General features: G+C 46.4%; 1 pseudogene; it reads left to right on the top strand.

The window, feature by feature from the left end:
* Positions 1–1,281: 1,281 nt before the first annotated feature.
* LOC120986797 lies at positions 1,282–4,820 on the top strand (annotated as a pseudogene).
* The last annotated feature ends 6,183 nt before the right edge of the window (positions 4,821–11,003 follow it).

Raw genomic sequence — 11,003 nt, 5'->3', positions numbered from 1 at the left:
CATATGCTAACATCCCTGTTAGCGAATCTACGATAGGTAAAACACTAAACAAGAATGGATTTCATGGGAGGATACCACAGAGGAAGCCACTGCTGTCCAGAAAAAAACATTGCTGCACGTTTACAGTTTGCACAAAAGCACCAGGATGTTCCACAGTAGTACTGGCAAAATATTCTGTGGACAGATGAAACCAAATTTGAGTTGTTTGGAAGAAACACACAACACTATGTGTGGAGAAAAAGAGGCACAGCACACCAACATCAAAACCTCATCCCAACTGTGAAGTATGATGGTGGGGGCATCATGGTTTGGGGCTGCTTTGCTGCTTCAGGGCCTGGACGGATTGCTATCATCGAAGGAAAAATGAATCCCAAGTTTATCAAGACATTTTGCAGGAGAACTTAAGGCCATCTGTCCACCAGCTGAAGCTCAACAGAAGATAGATGTTGCAACAGGACAAGGACCCAAAGCATAGAAGTAAAACAACAACAGAATGGCTTAAACAGAAGAAAATACGCCTTCTGGAGTGGCCCAGTCAGAGTCCTGATCTCAACCCAATTGAGATGCTGTGGCATGACCTCAAGAAAGCGATTCACACCAGACATCCCAAGAATATTGCTGAACTTAAACAGTTCTGTAAAGAGGAATGGTCAAGAGTTACTCCTGACCTATGTGCACGTCTGATCTGCAACTACAGGTAACGTTTGGTTGAAGTTATTTCTGCCAATGGAGGTTCAACCAGTTATTAAATCCAAGGGTTCACATACTTTTTCCACCTGCACTGTGAATGTTTACATGGTGTGTTCAATAAAAACATAGTAACATTTAATTCTTTGTGTGTTATTAGTTTAAGCAGACTGTGATTGTCTATTGTTGTGACTTAGATGAAGATCAGATCAAATTTTATGACCAATTTGTGCAGAAATCCATATAATTCCAAAAGGTTCACATACTTTTTCTTGCAACTGTATTTATATACCTCATAATATTATACATACTGTATACAGTTACAGTGTTATATATTTACATTATACATACACTCCTTATATACCTCACAAGCTTTTATTGTTCTATATATATATATATATATATATATATATATATTACTCCCCCCTCGATTCCACATATTTCTTGCGTGCTGTTCCTTAATCTGTACTGCTCCTAAAAGGCTAATAGCACTAGTAGTCATGTAACCCTCTTCTTTCAATGCAGATGAATGCACAAAGAAAAAGTAAAAGTATAGTTTGGGACTATTTTAGTCAACCCACCCCAGGACGGGCAATGTGCAACACATGCAAAACCAATGTGAGCATGGGATCTGCAACTGCAAAAACAAAGAATACATCAAATCTTTGGACCCATCCAGGGCCGTCTTTAATATTGATTGGACCCTGGGCAAAAATTTACTTGGGCCCCCTGGATCCCGCCTTCCCACACCTTAGCAGGCAATCACGCCCTCCACCACAACACACACACACAAAAAATCCACACATCTGGTAGAGTACATTGAATGACTGTAAATACTTCCAGTTCTGAAGACTCCAGCGGCTCAGAATCAGTGCTCTGGGCATCTGGGCTCAGGCTGGAAGTGGGCACCGCTCTGCAGGAAGGAGACCAGGGCTCGGCTCACCCTAACGTTACAGTGCACCCCAGCACCCCACAGTATGCAGTATAGCACCCTATAGTATACAGCAACCCACAGTATGCAGTATAGCACCCTATAGTATACAGCACCACACAGTATGCAGTTTAGCACCCCACACTATACAGTACCCCACAGTATATAGTAGAGCAGTATAGCCCCCCACAGTATACAGGCCCCCACAGTATACAGCCCCCCCCCACAGTATACAGCCCCCCCCATAGTATACAGGCCCCCACACAGTATACAGGCCCCCACACAGTATACAGGCCCCCCACACAGTATACAGGCCCCCCACACAGTATACAGCCACCACACAGTATACAGCCCACCACAGTATACAGTCCCACACAGTATACAAGCCCCCACACAGTATACAGCCCACCACAGTATACAGTCCCACACAGTATACAGCCCCCACACAGTATACAGGCCCCCCACACAGTACACAGGCCCACCACACAGTATACAGCCCACCACACAGTATACAGCCCACCACACAGTATACAGCCCACCACACAGTATACAGTCCCACACAGTATATAGTCTCACACAGTATACAGCCCCCTACAGTATACAGCCCCCACAGTATACAGCCCACCACACAGTATACAGTCCCACACAGTATACAGCCCCCCACAGTATACAGCCCACCACACAGTATACAGTCCCACACAGTATACAGTCCCACACAGTATACAGCCCCCCACAGTATACAGCCCACCACACAGTATACAGGCCCCCACAGTATACAGGCCCCCACACAGTATACAGCCCCCCACAGTATACAGCCCACCACACAGTATACAGCCCACCACACAGTATACATCCCCCCACAGTATACAGGCCTCCACAGTATACAGTCCCCCACACAGTATACAGTCCCACACAGTATACAGTCCCATACAATATACAGCCCACACAGTATACAGCCCCCCACTATACAGTAGTTTACAGTATATCAACATAACAGCCCCTGTCACCTTTTTCTGATGTAATCTTCGCACAAAAAAGCTCGACAGTTAACTTCTGCAACACTCCACAGGACCTGTGATGACCTCATAGCCATGTGACCAGTAATTGCTAGGTTACTGGTCACATGGTGATGATGTAATTAAGGTCCTAAATCACAACTTTAACACAGTACGATCATGATGACTGGAATCCTGGTAGAGCTGACAGCCTGACAACCGGGGCAGTAGCTAGCAGGGCTCAAGAGGCAGCTGCCTTGGGCCCCCCAGGAGCAACTGGGCCCGGGGCAGCTGCCCCTTTTGCCCCTTGGTAAAGATGGCCCTGGACCCATCTAAGAATTAATCATGTTGAATTATTTAAAGAGGACCTTTCATCTGGCAAAACATTGTGAACTAAGTGTCATGATCTGAACAGCGGCGCCCAGGGATCTGACTGCACTTACTATTATCCCTGGCCGCCGCTCCGTTCTCCTGCTATGCCCTCCGGTATGTTCGGTCACTTGGTTATAGTAGGAGGAGACTGCCCTTGTTCTCCTGGGCGTCTCCTTCTCCCAGGCTGTAGTGCTGGCCAATTGCAGCGCAGAGCTCACAGCCTGGGAGAAAAAAAAATCCCAGGCTGTGAGCTCTGCGCTGCGATTGGCCAGCGCTACAGCCTAGGAGGAGGAGACGCCCAGGAGAACAAGGGCAGTCTCCTCCTACTATAACCAAGTCCCCTAAGTGACAGAAAATACCGGAGGGCATAGCAGGAGAACGGAGCGGCGCCTAGGGATAATAGTAAGTGCAGTGAGATCCCTGGGCGCCGCTGTACAGATCATGACACTTAGTTCACAATGTTTTGCCAGATGAAAGGTGCTCTTTAATGACGCACAAAAAGAAAGGGAATCATCTGAAACACCAACTCTACTCCAGCCAAAAATAAAAGACCTATTTCAGAAACACAAAAAGTGGCAAAATTCAGATGAAAGATCCCAACTTGTGGACAGAGCAATCACAGAGATGATGGTTATGGATAACCAGCCATTTACAATGGTGTCTGACTCTTTAAGCGCTTGATGTCCATAGTTGAGCCAAGGTAAACACAGAAAAATTAAAAGTTTTACATAACCAAAATGCTGCCAAAGATTTATCACAAGGTGGTTCAGAAAGTGAAAACAATGTTACAACCAGAGAACGCTGGCAATTCACTCTCATTTACTACTGACTGCTGGTCTGGATCAACAGAATCACTAATGAGTCTTACGTGTCACTTCATTGATAATGGATGGACAAAAAGGCAGTTGGTGTTGAACACAAAGGTGACGCAAGGATCCCACACTGGCGAGTACATTAAAGAAATGTTTCTAGGCATGCTTGATGACTGGGGGATAACCAAAGATCGAGTGCTGCTTGTGCTTCGAGACAGCAGAGCAAAAATGGTGAAAGGAATGAAGCATGCCGAAGTTTAAGATCTCAGCTGTATGGCACACACCCTGCAACTTGTAGTAAATAATGGTGCATTTCAGTCAGACCTTGGCCTGCCCCAAAACAGCCTGATTCAGACTGTTCCAACATGGTGGAACTCCACACTCCATATGCTACAAACAATGCTGGAGCAAAACCGAGCTCTTGGCATCTATGCTGGTGAACATGGAGGATATTCTTGCCCTAATAGTGATCAGTGGGAGGTTGTAGCAAATCTGATTCAGACCCTCCTCCTAGTAGAGGAAGTGACCCTAGAGGTTAGCCATAACGACTCAAGTGTGTCATCCGTCATTCCATGTGTGAGAGTGCTGAAGATGCTTCTTCAAGAGAATGAAGGGCCCACTACACGAGGCATTAAAACACTCAGGGAAGTCATGAAGGAAAGCCTCAACAAACATTTTTTGAAGTATGAAGAGAATATAAATGTAGTGTTGGCATGTCTTTTAGATCCTCGATTCAAACATCATGCTTTCTCTTCTGATAATGTATTGAGCAAGGCAAAAGAATTGCTGACAGAAGATATGCAAAAGGAGTTGCAGGTTCTAGAAAGGTCACATCTGGAAGAGCTTGATGTTACTAGTCTGGAAGAGCCTGCTACTAGTACTACTAGTCTGGAAGAGCAGGATGATGATTCAACAGAAACATACAACTTCCCAAAAAGAAAACACATGGAAAATTGCCATGTTCAGCATTTTATTGGGGCCTCATGTAGAAAATTCTTCAACTTTACCAAAAGTCTGCCTTGATGATGAGCTTCATCTTTATTTGAAAGAACCAGTGATCAATAGAAAGGGCAATTCACTTGAGTGGTGGAAAGAAAATGAGACACGCTTTAAAAACCCTTGCTTCTCATGCCAGAAGATACCTTTGCTCTCCACCCTCCTCTGTACCTGTGCTTTCTGCACTACAATGTACTCCTTCTCAACTGGAAGCATTGAAGAAATTCTTTGTGTATGGCATGAACCAAGGCGGGCCCTCAGCACATAAATGTGAAAGGATAAATTCCAGCACTGGATAAATTTATTGTTGCAACATCTTTATTTTAAATTTCATATCACAGGTTACATCTTGTGGACATCACCTCCCACCACCACAGGTTGACATGTTTCGAATGTCCAGGAGGTTACAACTAAGGGTACTTTCACACTTGCGTTTTTCTTTTCCGGCATAGAGTTCCATCCTAGGGGCAGTTTTATCCCCATTCATTCTGAATGGAGAACATTCCATTCAGGATGCATCAGGATGTCTTCAGTTCACTCTTTTTGACTGATCAGGCAAAAGATAAAACCGCAACATGCTACGGTTTTATCTCCGGCCAAAAAAACTGAAGACTTGCCTGAATGCCGGATCCTGCATTTTTCTCCATAGGAATGTATTAGTGCCGGATCCGGCATTCAAAATACCAGAATGCCGGACCCGTCCTTCCAGTCTGCACATGCGCAGACCAGTAAAAATGTGAAAAAAAAAATCGAAGCAAACAGACGGCTCTGTTCTTGCAATGCATTTTTAAGATGGATCAGTCAGTCTTAAAATGCAATCAGTTGTCAGTTCCGGCGAAGGATAGACTATTGGCTGATATGTTCTGGAGGGCTCTACCACCCATTCTCCAGCACTGGATCAGCCAGGTGTCTCCTGGCAACGCCCTAGAAATGGTGGACCTGGTGGAGCGCTATGAGGCTACTAAGACTTACAGGGGGTTCTTTTGGGATAAAATACTATCTCACCACCCTGGTGTCTCTAACCACAGGGGCTAGCAGATGGACTCACGAAGTGGCAGTTACACCAAATCTACACTACGAACTTATAATAGGGAGAGACTTCCTGGCACTGTGGCCTGCTATGATAGTGACTGATACCCATGAGACAGGGGTTACCCTAGCAGAGTGGCCCGGCTCAGGGGGGAAGACCAGAACCCTGGGTACCTGAGACCGAAGGGCCAGCCGTAGGGGTGACCGCCACTTCAGTGGAAGAGGGGAGACAACCCCGCTAAGTGTGATGGTGGGAGACGTGGTGGGAGACTTGGAGGACTTGCCTCCGGGTCCTGAATTGGCAGATCTCAATGTCTACTTTTGGTACCGCCCAACGTCGGGACCCAACCCTATCCCGCACCTGGGAAAATGTGTTAATAGTAGATGGTGAAGCACAACAACCTGGGGCAGAGTCAGTGTTTCCCCATTTTGTGGTTTATCAAAATATATTGTATCGGATAAACCAACTACGGGGTGAGCCTATTGAACAGTTGGTGGTCCCCAAGGCTTATCGCAAGCTTGTGTTAGATCTAGCCCACCAACACATTCTCGGGGGTCACCTGGGGCTGCAGAAAACTCAGGATCATATTCTACAGTGGTTTTACTGGCCCAGCATATTCAAAGAAATGGAAGAGTTTTGTAAGTCTTGCCCGACCTGCCAGATAACTAGCCCCCAGCCACATTTCCGTAGTCCCCTAGTACCTCTCCCGATTATCGAAGTACCGTTTTACCGAATAGCTATGGACCTCATAGGCCCAGTACCAAAGTCCGCCAGAGAGCATCAACACATCTTAATCATTCTAGACTATGCCACTTGGTACTCGGAGGCGGTGCCACTGCGACATGCCTCAGCCAAACTCATAGCTAAGGAGTTAATGAAGAGGACTACCTAAAGAGGTTCTGACCGACCAAGGGACCCCTTTTAAGGTGATGAGGGAACTCTGTAAGTTGCTGCACATAAAACAACTACGGACGTCCGTTTACCATCCGCAAACGGACGTCTGGTAGAACAGTTTAACCAAACATTAAAAAAATATGTTGAAAAAGGGTAGTGTCTAAAGATGGGAAGGACTGGGACCTCCTTCTGCCCTATCTCATGTTTGTAGTGTGAGAGGTACCCAGAAAGGCCTCTACTGGATTCTCGCCCTTTGAACTGCTATATGGTAGACACCCTCGTAGTCTCTTGGACGTGGCCAAAGAGGCGTGGGATCAACAACCCACTCCAAATAAAAGTGCCATTGAGTATGATACCCAGATGCAAGATCGGAAAGAGACAGTGTTGCCTCTTGTGGAGCATATGGAGGCAGCTCAGCGAGCCCAGAGTCGGGTCTATAATCGGCAATCCCGGTTCCGGATCTTTAACCCGGGTGATCGGGTTTTGGTTCTGGTGGAGAGTAAATTCCTGGCTAGGTGGCAGGGGCCCTATGAGGTACTCGAGAAAATTGGAGATGTAAATTGCAAGGTACACCAGCCAGGGCAGCGAAAGCCAGAGCATTTTTACCATGTGAATTTACTCAAACCATGGAAATATAGGGAAACCTGTACAGAAGACAGCCCGTGACTGGGTTTTCTAGGAGAGGAGGTACCGTCCCCTCTGTCTGATGCAAGAGAGGCGGCTGCCACAGTAAAAATTGTTGACAGCCTCTCCTCTAAACAGAATAAGGGGGCCAAGGAGTTCATTAGTCGGAACATGAATGTGTTCTCGGACCTCCCTGGACGCACTTTCGTAATCCAGCATAACATTGTCACTGAGCCTCAGGCAAAAGTCTGATTAAAACCATACCGGGTACCCGAGGCTCGGCGAAGAGCCATAAAGGAGGAGGTGCAGCTAATGTTGCAGCTAGATGTCATTGAGGAGTCAAAAAGTGAGTGGGCCAGTCCTATAGTATTGATACCCAAACCAAATGGGACGTTGCGGTTCTGTAACGACTTTTGAAAACTTAACGAGGTTTCCAAATTTGAAGTGTATTCCATGCCTCGGGTGGATGAGCTCATCGAGAGGTTAGGACAGGCCCAGTATTTTTCTGTTTTGGACCTCACGAAAGGGTACTGGCAGTTGCCCTTAACGGAGGCTGCCAAAGAGAAAACTGCATTCATCATGCCTGAGGGGCTGTATCAATATAAGGTCTTACCCTTTGGTCTGCATGGCGCCCCCGCCACTTTTCAGCGACTAATGGACATTGTGTTCCGTACACATCGTCGGTACGCTTCGGCTTACCTGGACGATATTGTCATCCACAGTACTGACTGGGAAAGTCACCTACCCAAAGTGTAGGCTGTAGTGGACTCCCTTAGGAAAGCTGGCCTAACCGCTATGCCCAAAAAATGTGCGATAGAGTTATAAGAGACTAAGTACCTGGGGTATGTCATTGGGCACGGAGTCATCAAAGTGAACATTAAGTGAACAAAATAGAGGCGATACGGAATTGGCCCCAACCTGTCACCACTAGGCAGATAAAGTAATTCCTGGAAATGGTGGGCTATTACATGAGGTTTGTTCCCCACTTTGCTACTCTAGCCGCTTCCTTGACAGGGCTCTTGAATGGACGAAAATCAGTGATGGTTCGCTGGGATGATCGGGCGGAAGAGGCAGAAGCTGGAATGATCGGGCGGAAGAGGCAGACAGGGTAAGCAGGCGCAGTATAGAGGCAAAATACAAGTTCTTAACTCAAAACGTCAGTATTTATTCACACTTGAAGCAATTGCACAAAACAGCACTTAACTTTGCAGTCTTAGTGTTAATTCACACACAAAGTAAAGTTCATATGACAAAAGTCATAGTTAGGCTCCACCCAGGGGAACCTGCCGGGGTCTCCTTCTCCCATGCTGTAGCGCTGGCCAATCGCAGCGCTCAGCTCATAGCCTGAGAGAAAAAAAATCCTCTCAGGCTATGAGCTGAGCGCTGCGATTGGCCAGCGCTACAGCATGGGAGAATGAGACGCCGGCAGGTTCCCCTGGGTGGAGCCTAACTATGAAGATACCGGAAGCTATAACGGGAGATCGGAGCGGCGCCCGAGGATAACAGTAAGTGCAGGGGGATCCCTGGGCGCCGCTCTCCATGTCTGTATAGTTAGTTTAGATGTTTTATTCTAGTGAAAGGTCCTCTTTAAACTCCGATCCCGAATTTGACCTCACCTGGCTGGAAACCAGCCCAGCCGCACATGCTAGGAGGAAAATACCTGCCTTGCCAGACACAACCCCTCACTGTGTCACAATACGGAATACAGTAGTAATTCCGATAGTAATTCCATGAAGTCTCGCATGACTTCAGGCGAGACGAAGTTTGGCTCCACGGAGCCAATACATTTTAATGCTGTACGGAAACAGTATTAACGTCGACGTTTTTGAACGAATCTATGATTCGAAGCTTAACTCGCTCAAGCCTAGTTACTACATACCACAATATCATTACTAAAAAAAAAATCAGCATCCTGTTACTAGATAATACTAACATAATGTTTATAAATAATATATTGTTACTTTTACCAAATATTATTACCATACTGCTACTAAATAATACCACTGTGGAGGTCACTGTTAAAGGGGAAGGCACTGTGGAGGTCACTGTTAAAGGGGCGGGTACTGTGGAGGTCACTGTTAAGGGGACGGGCACTGTGGAGGTCACTGTTATGGGGGATACGGTCTATATCTTTTGGCCTAAAACCAGACCTTTGGCCACCCTAGGGCAGGCTGCTGTGGAGGTGACCATTAAGGGCACGGTCTGCTATGAAGTTCAGTGTTAAGGGGCAGATTGCTGTAGAGGCCACTGTTAAGGGGACGGGGTGTTGTGGAAATCACTGTTAAGGAGATGGGGTACTGTGGAGGTCACCCATAAAGGGGTGGGCCGCTGTGAAGGTCACTGTTAAAGGGGGCAAAATGCTGTGGAGGTCACTAATAAAGGGGTGGCGGCTGTGGAGGTCACTGTTAAAGGGGTGGGCACTGTGGAGGTCACTGTTAAGGGAGGAGAGGACTGTGGAGGCCACTATTAAAGGGGCAGTGGGGTACTGTGAGGTCACTGTTAAGACAGCGGGGTACTGTGAGGTCACTTAAGGGAGAGGGGTACAGTGAAGTTCGCTGTTAAGGGAGCGGAGTACTGTGGCAGTCACTGTTAAAGGGAGAGTCACTGTGGAGGTCTGTTAAGGGGGACGGGAATGGTGGAGGTCAGTTAAGGGGATTGTAACCTATGGTCAGTGTTAAGGGGTGGGTGCTGTAGAGGTCACTGTTAAGGGGAAGGGCCCTTGTGAAGATCACTGTCAAGGGGGTAGGGTGCTGTGGAACTCAATGTTAAAGGGGCAGACTGCTGTGAAGGTCAAAGTTAAGGGGGTGGGCTGCTGTGAAGGTCCCATTTTAAGGAAACTGGGCACTTTGGGGGGGGGTCAGTGTTAAGGGGTGGGGGGCTGTGGAGGTCACTGTTAAAGGGGCGGGGTACTGTAGATGTCACTGTTATAGTGGATACTGTCGATATATTTAAATGGCACACACAAACATTAAATGAAATAGATGAAATATACCCGTGTGAAGCCGGGTCCTTCAGCTAGTTTAGACATACAAACAAGTGTACCAAACCTGACCAGGCGTATTTTGCAGCATCGTGATCAGTATATACTGTATGTATGCAGCAGACTCTGTCCTGTTGCACTTTTTTTTAATTTTTTTTTATTGATGCTAAATTTCTTCAATTATCAATAAGTCCACCAAAACTTACCAGATGTATTTTGCAGCATCACAGTCAGCATACATTTTTGCTGCAGACTCCAATTGCACCCTATTGCTAAATATCTTCAGTTAATACCTGGTAGCCAGATCAGGGTGATGAGGAGGTAGTGGCGTCAGAGGAGGCGGGTGTTGGAGCAGAAACACTATAAAGCCAAAACATCCAAAAAAATCTGCCATTACTACCTCTTGGGGTAGGTCATTCCATAATTTAAGTACTCTAACTGTAAAGGGCCAACAATCAGAGCAGTTATCGGAAGGAAAAAATTGTTTCCAATAATTGTCCTGTATAAAAATGCCACCGACCCTGTGATCAACAAGCAAATCCTTGTTCATCAGGTGAAAGTGTTAATGATGCCATCACCTAAATCATTATTTCTGGGCACCATAAATTCTGTGTAAACAGTAATCTACTGCTCAGAAACATTTACCATTTATGTGGACGAACAATCACAGTAGCAACTTCTA

This window comes from Bufo bufo, chromosome 1, assembly GCF_905171765.1.
Source record: "Bufo bufo chromosome 1, aBufBuf1.1, whole genome shotgun sequence".
NCBI lineage: Eukaryota > Metazoa > Chordata > Amphibia > Anura > Bufonidae > Bufo > Bufo bufo.
The sequence above is the reverse complement of the archived record's forward strand: the minus strand, read 5'-3'. Positions and strand labels throughout refer to the sequence as shown.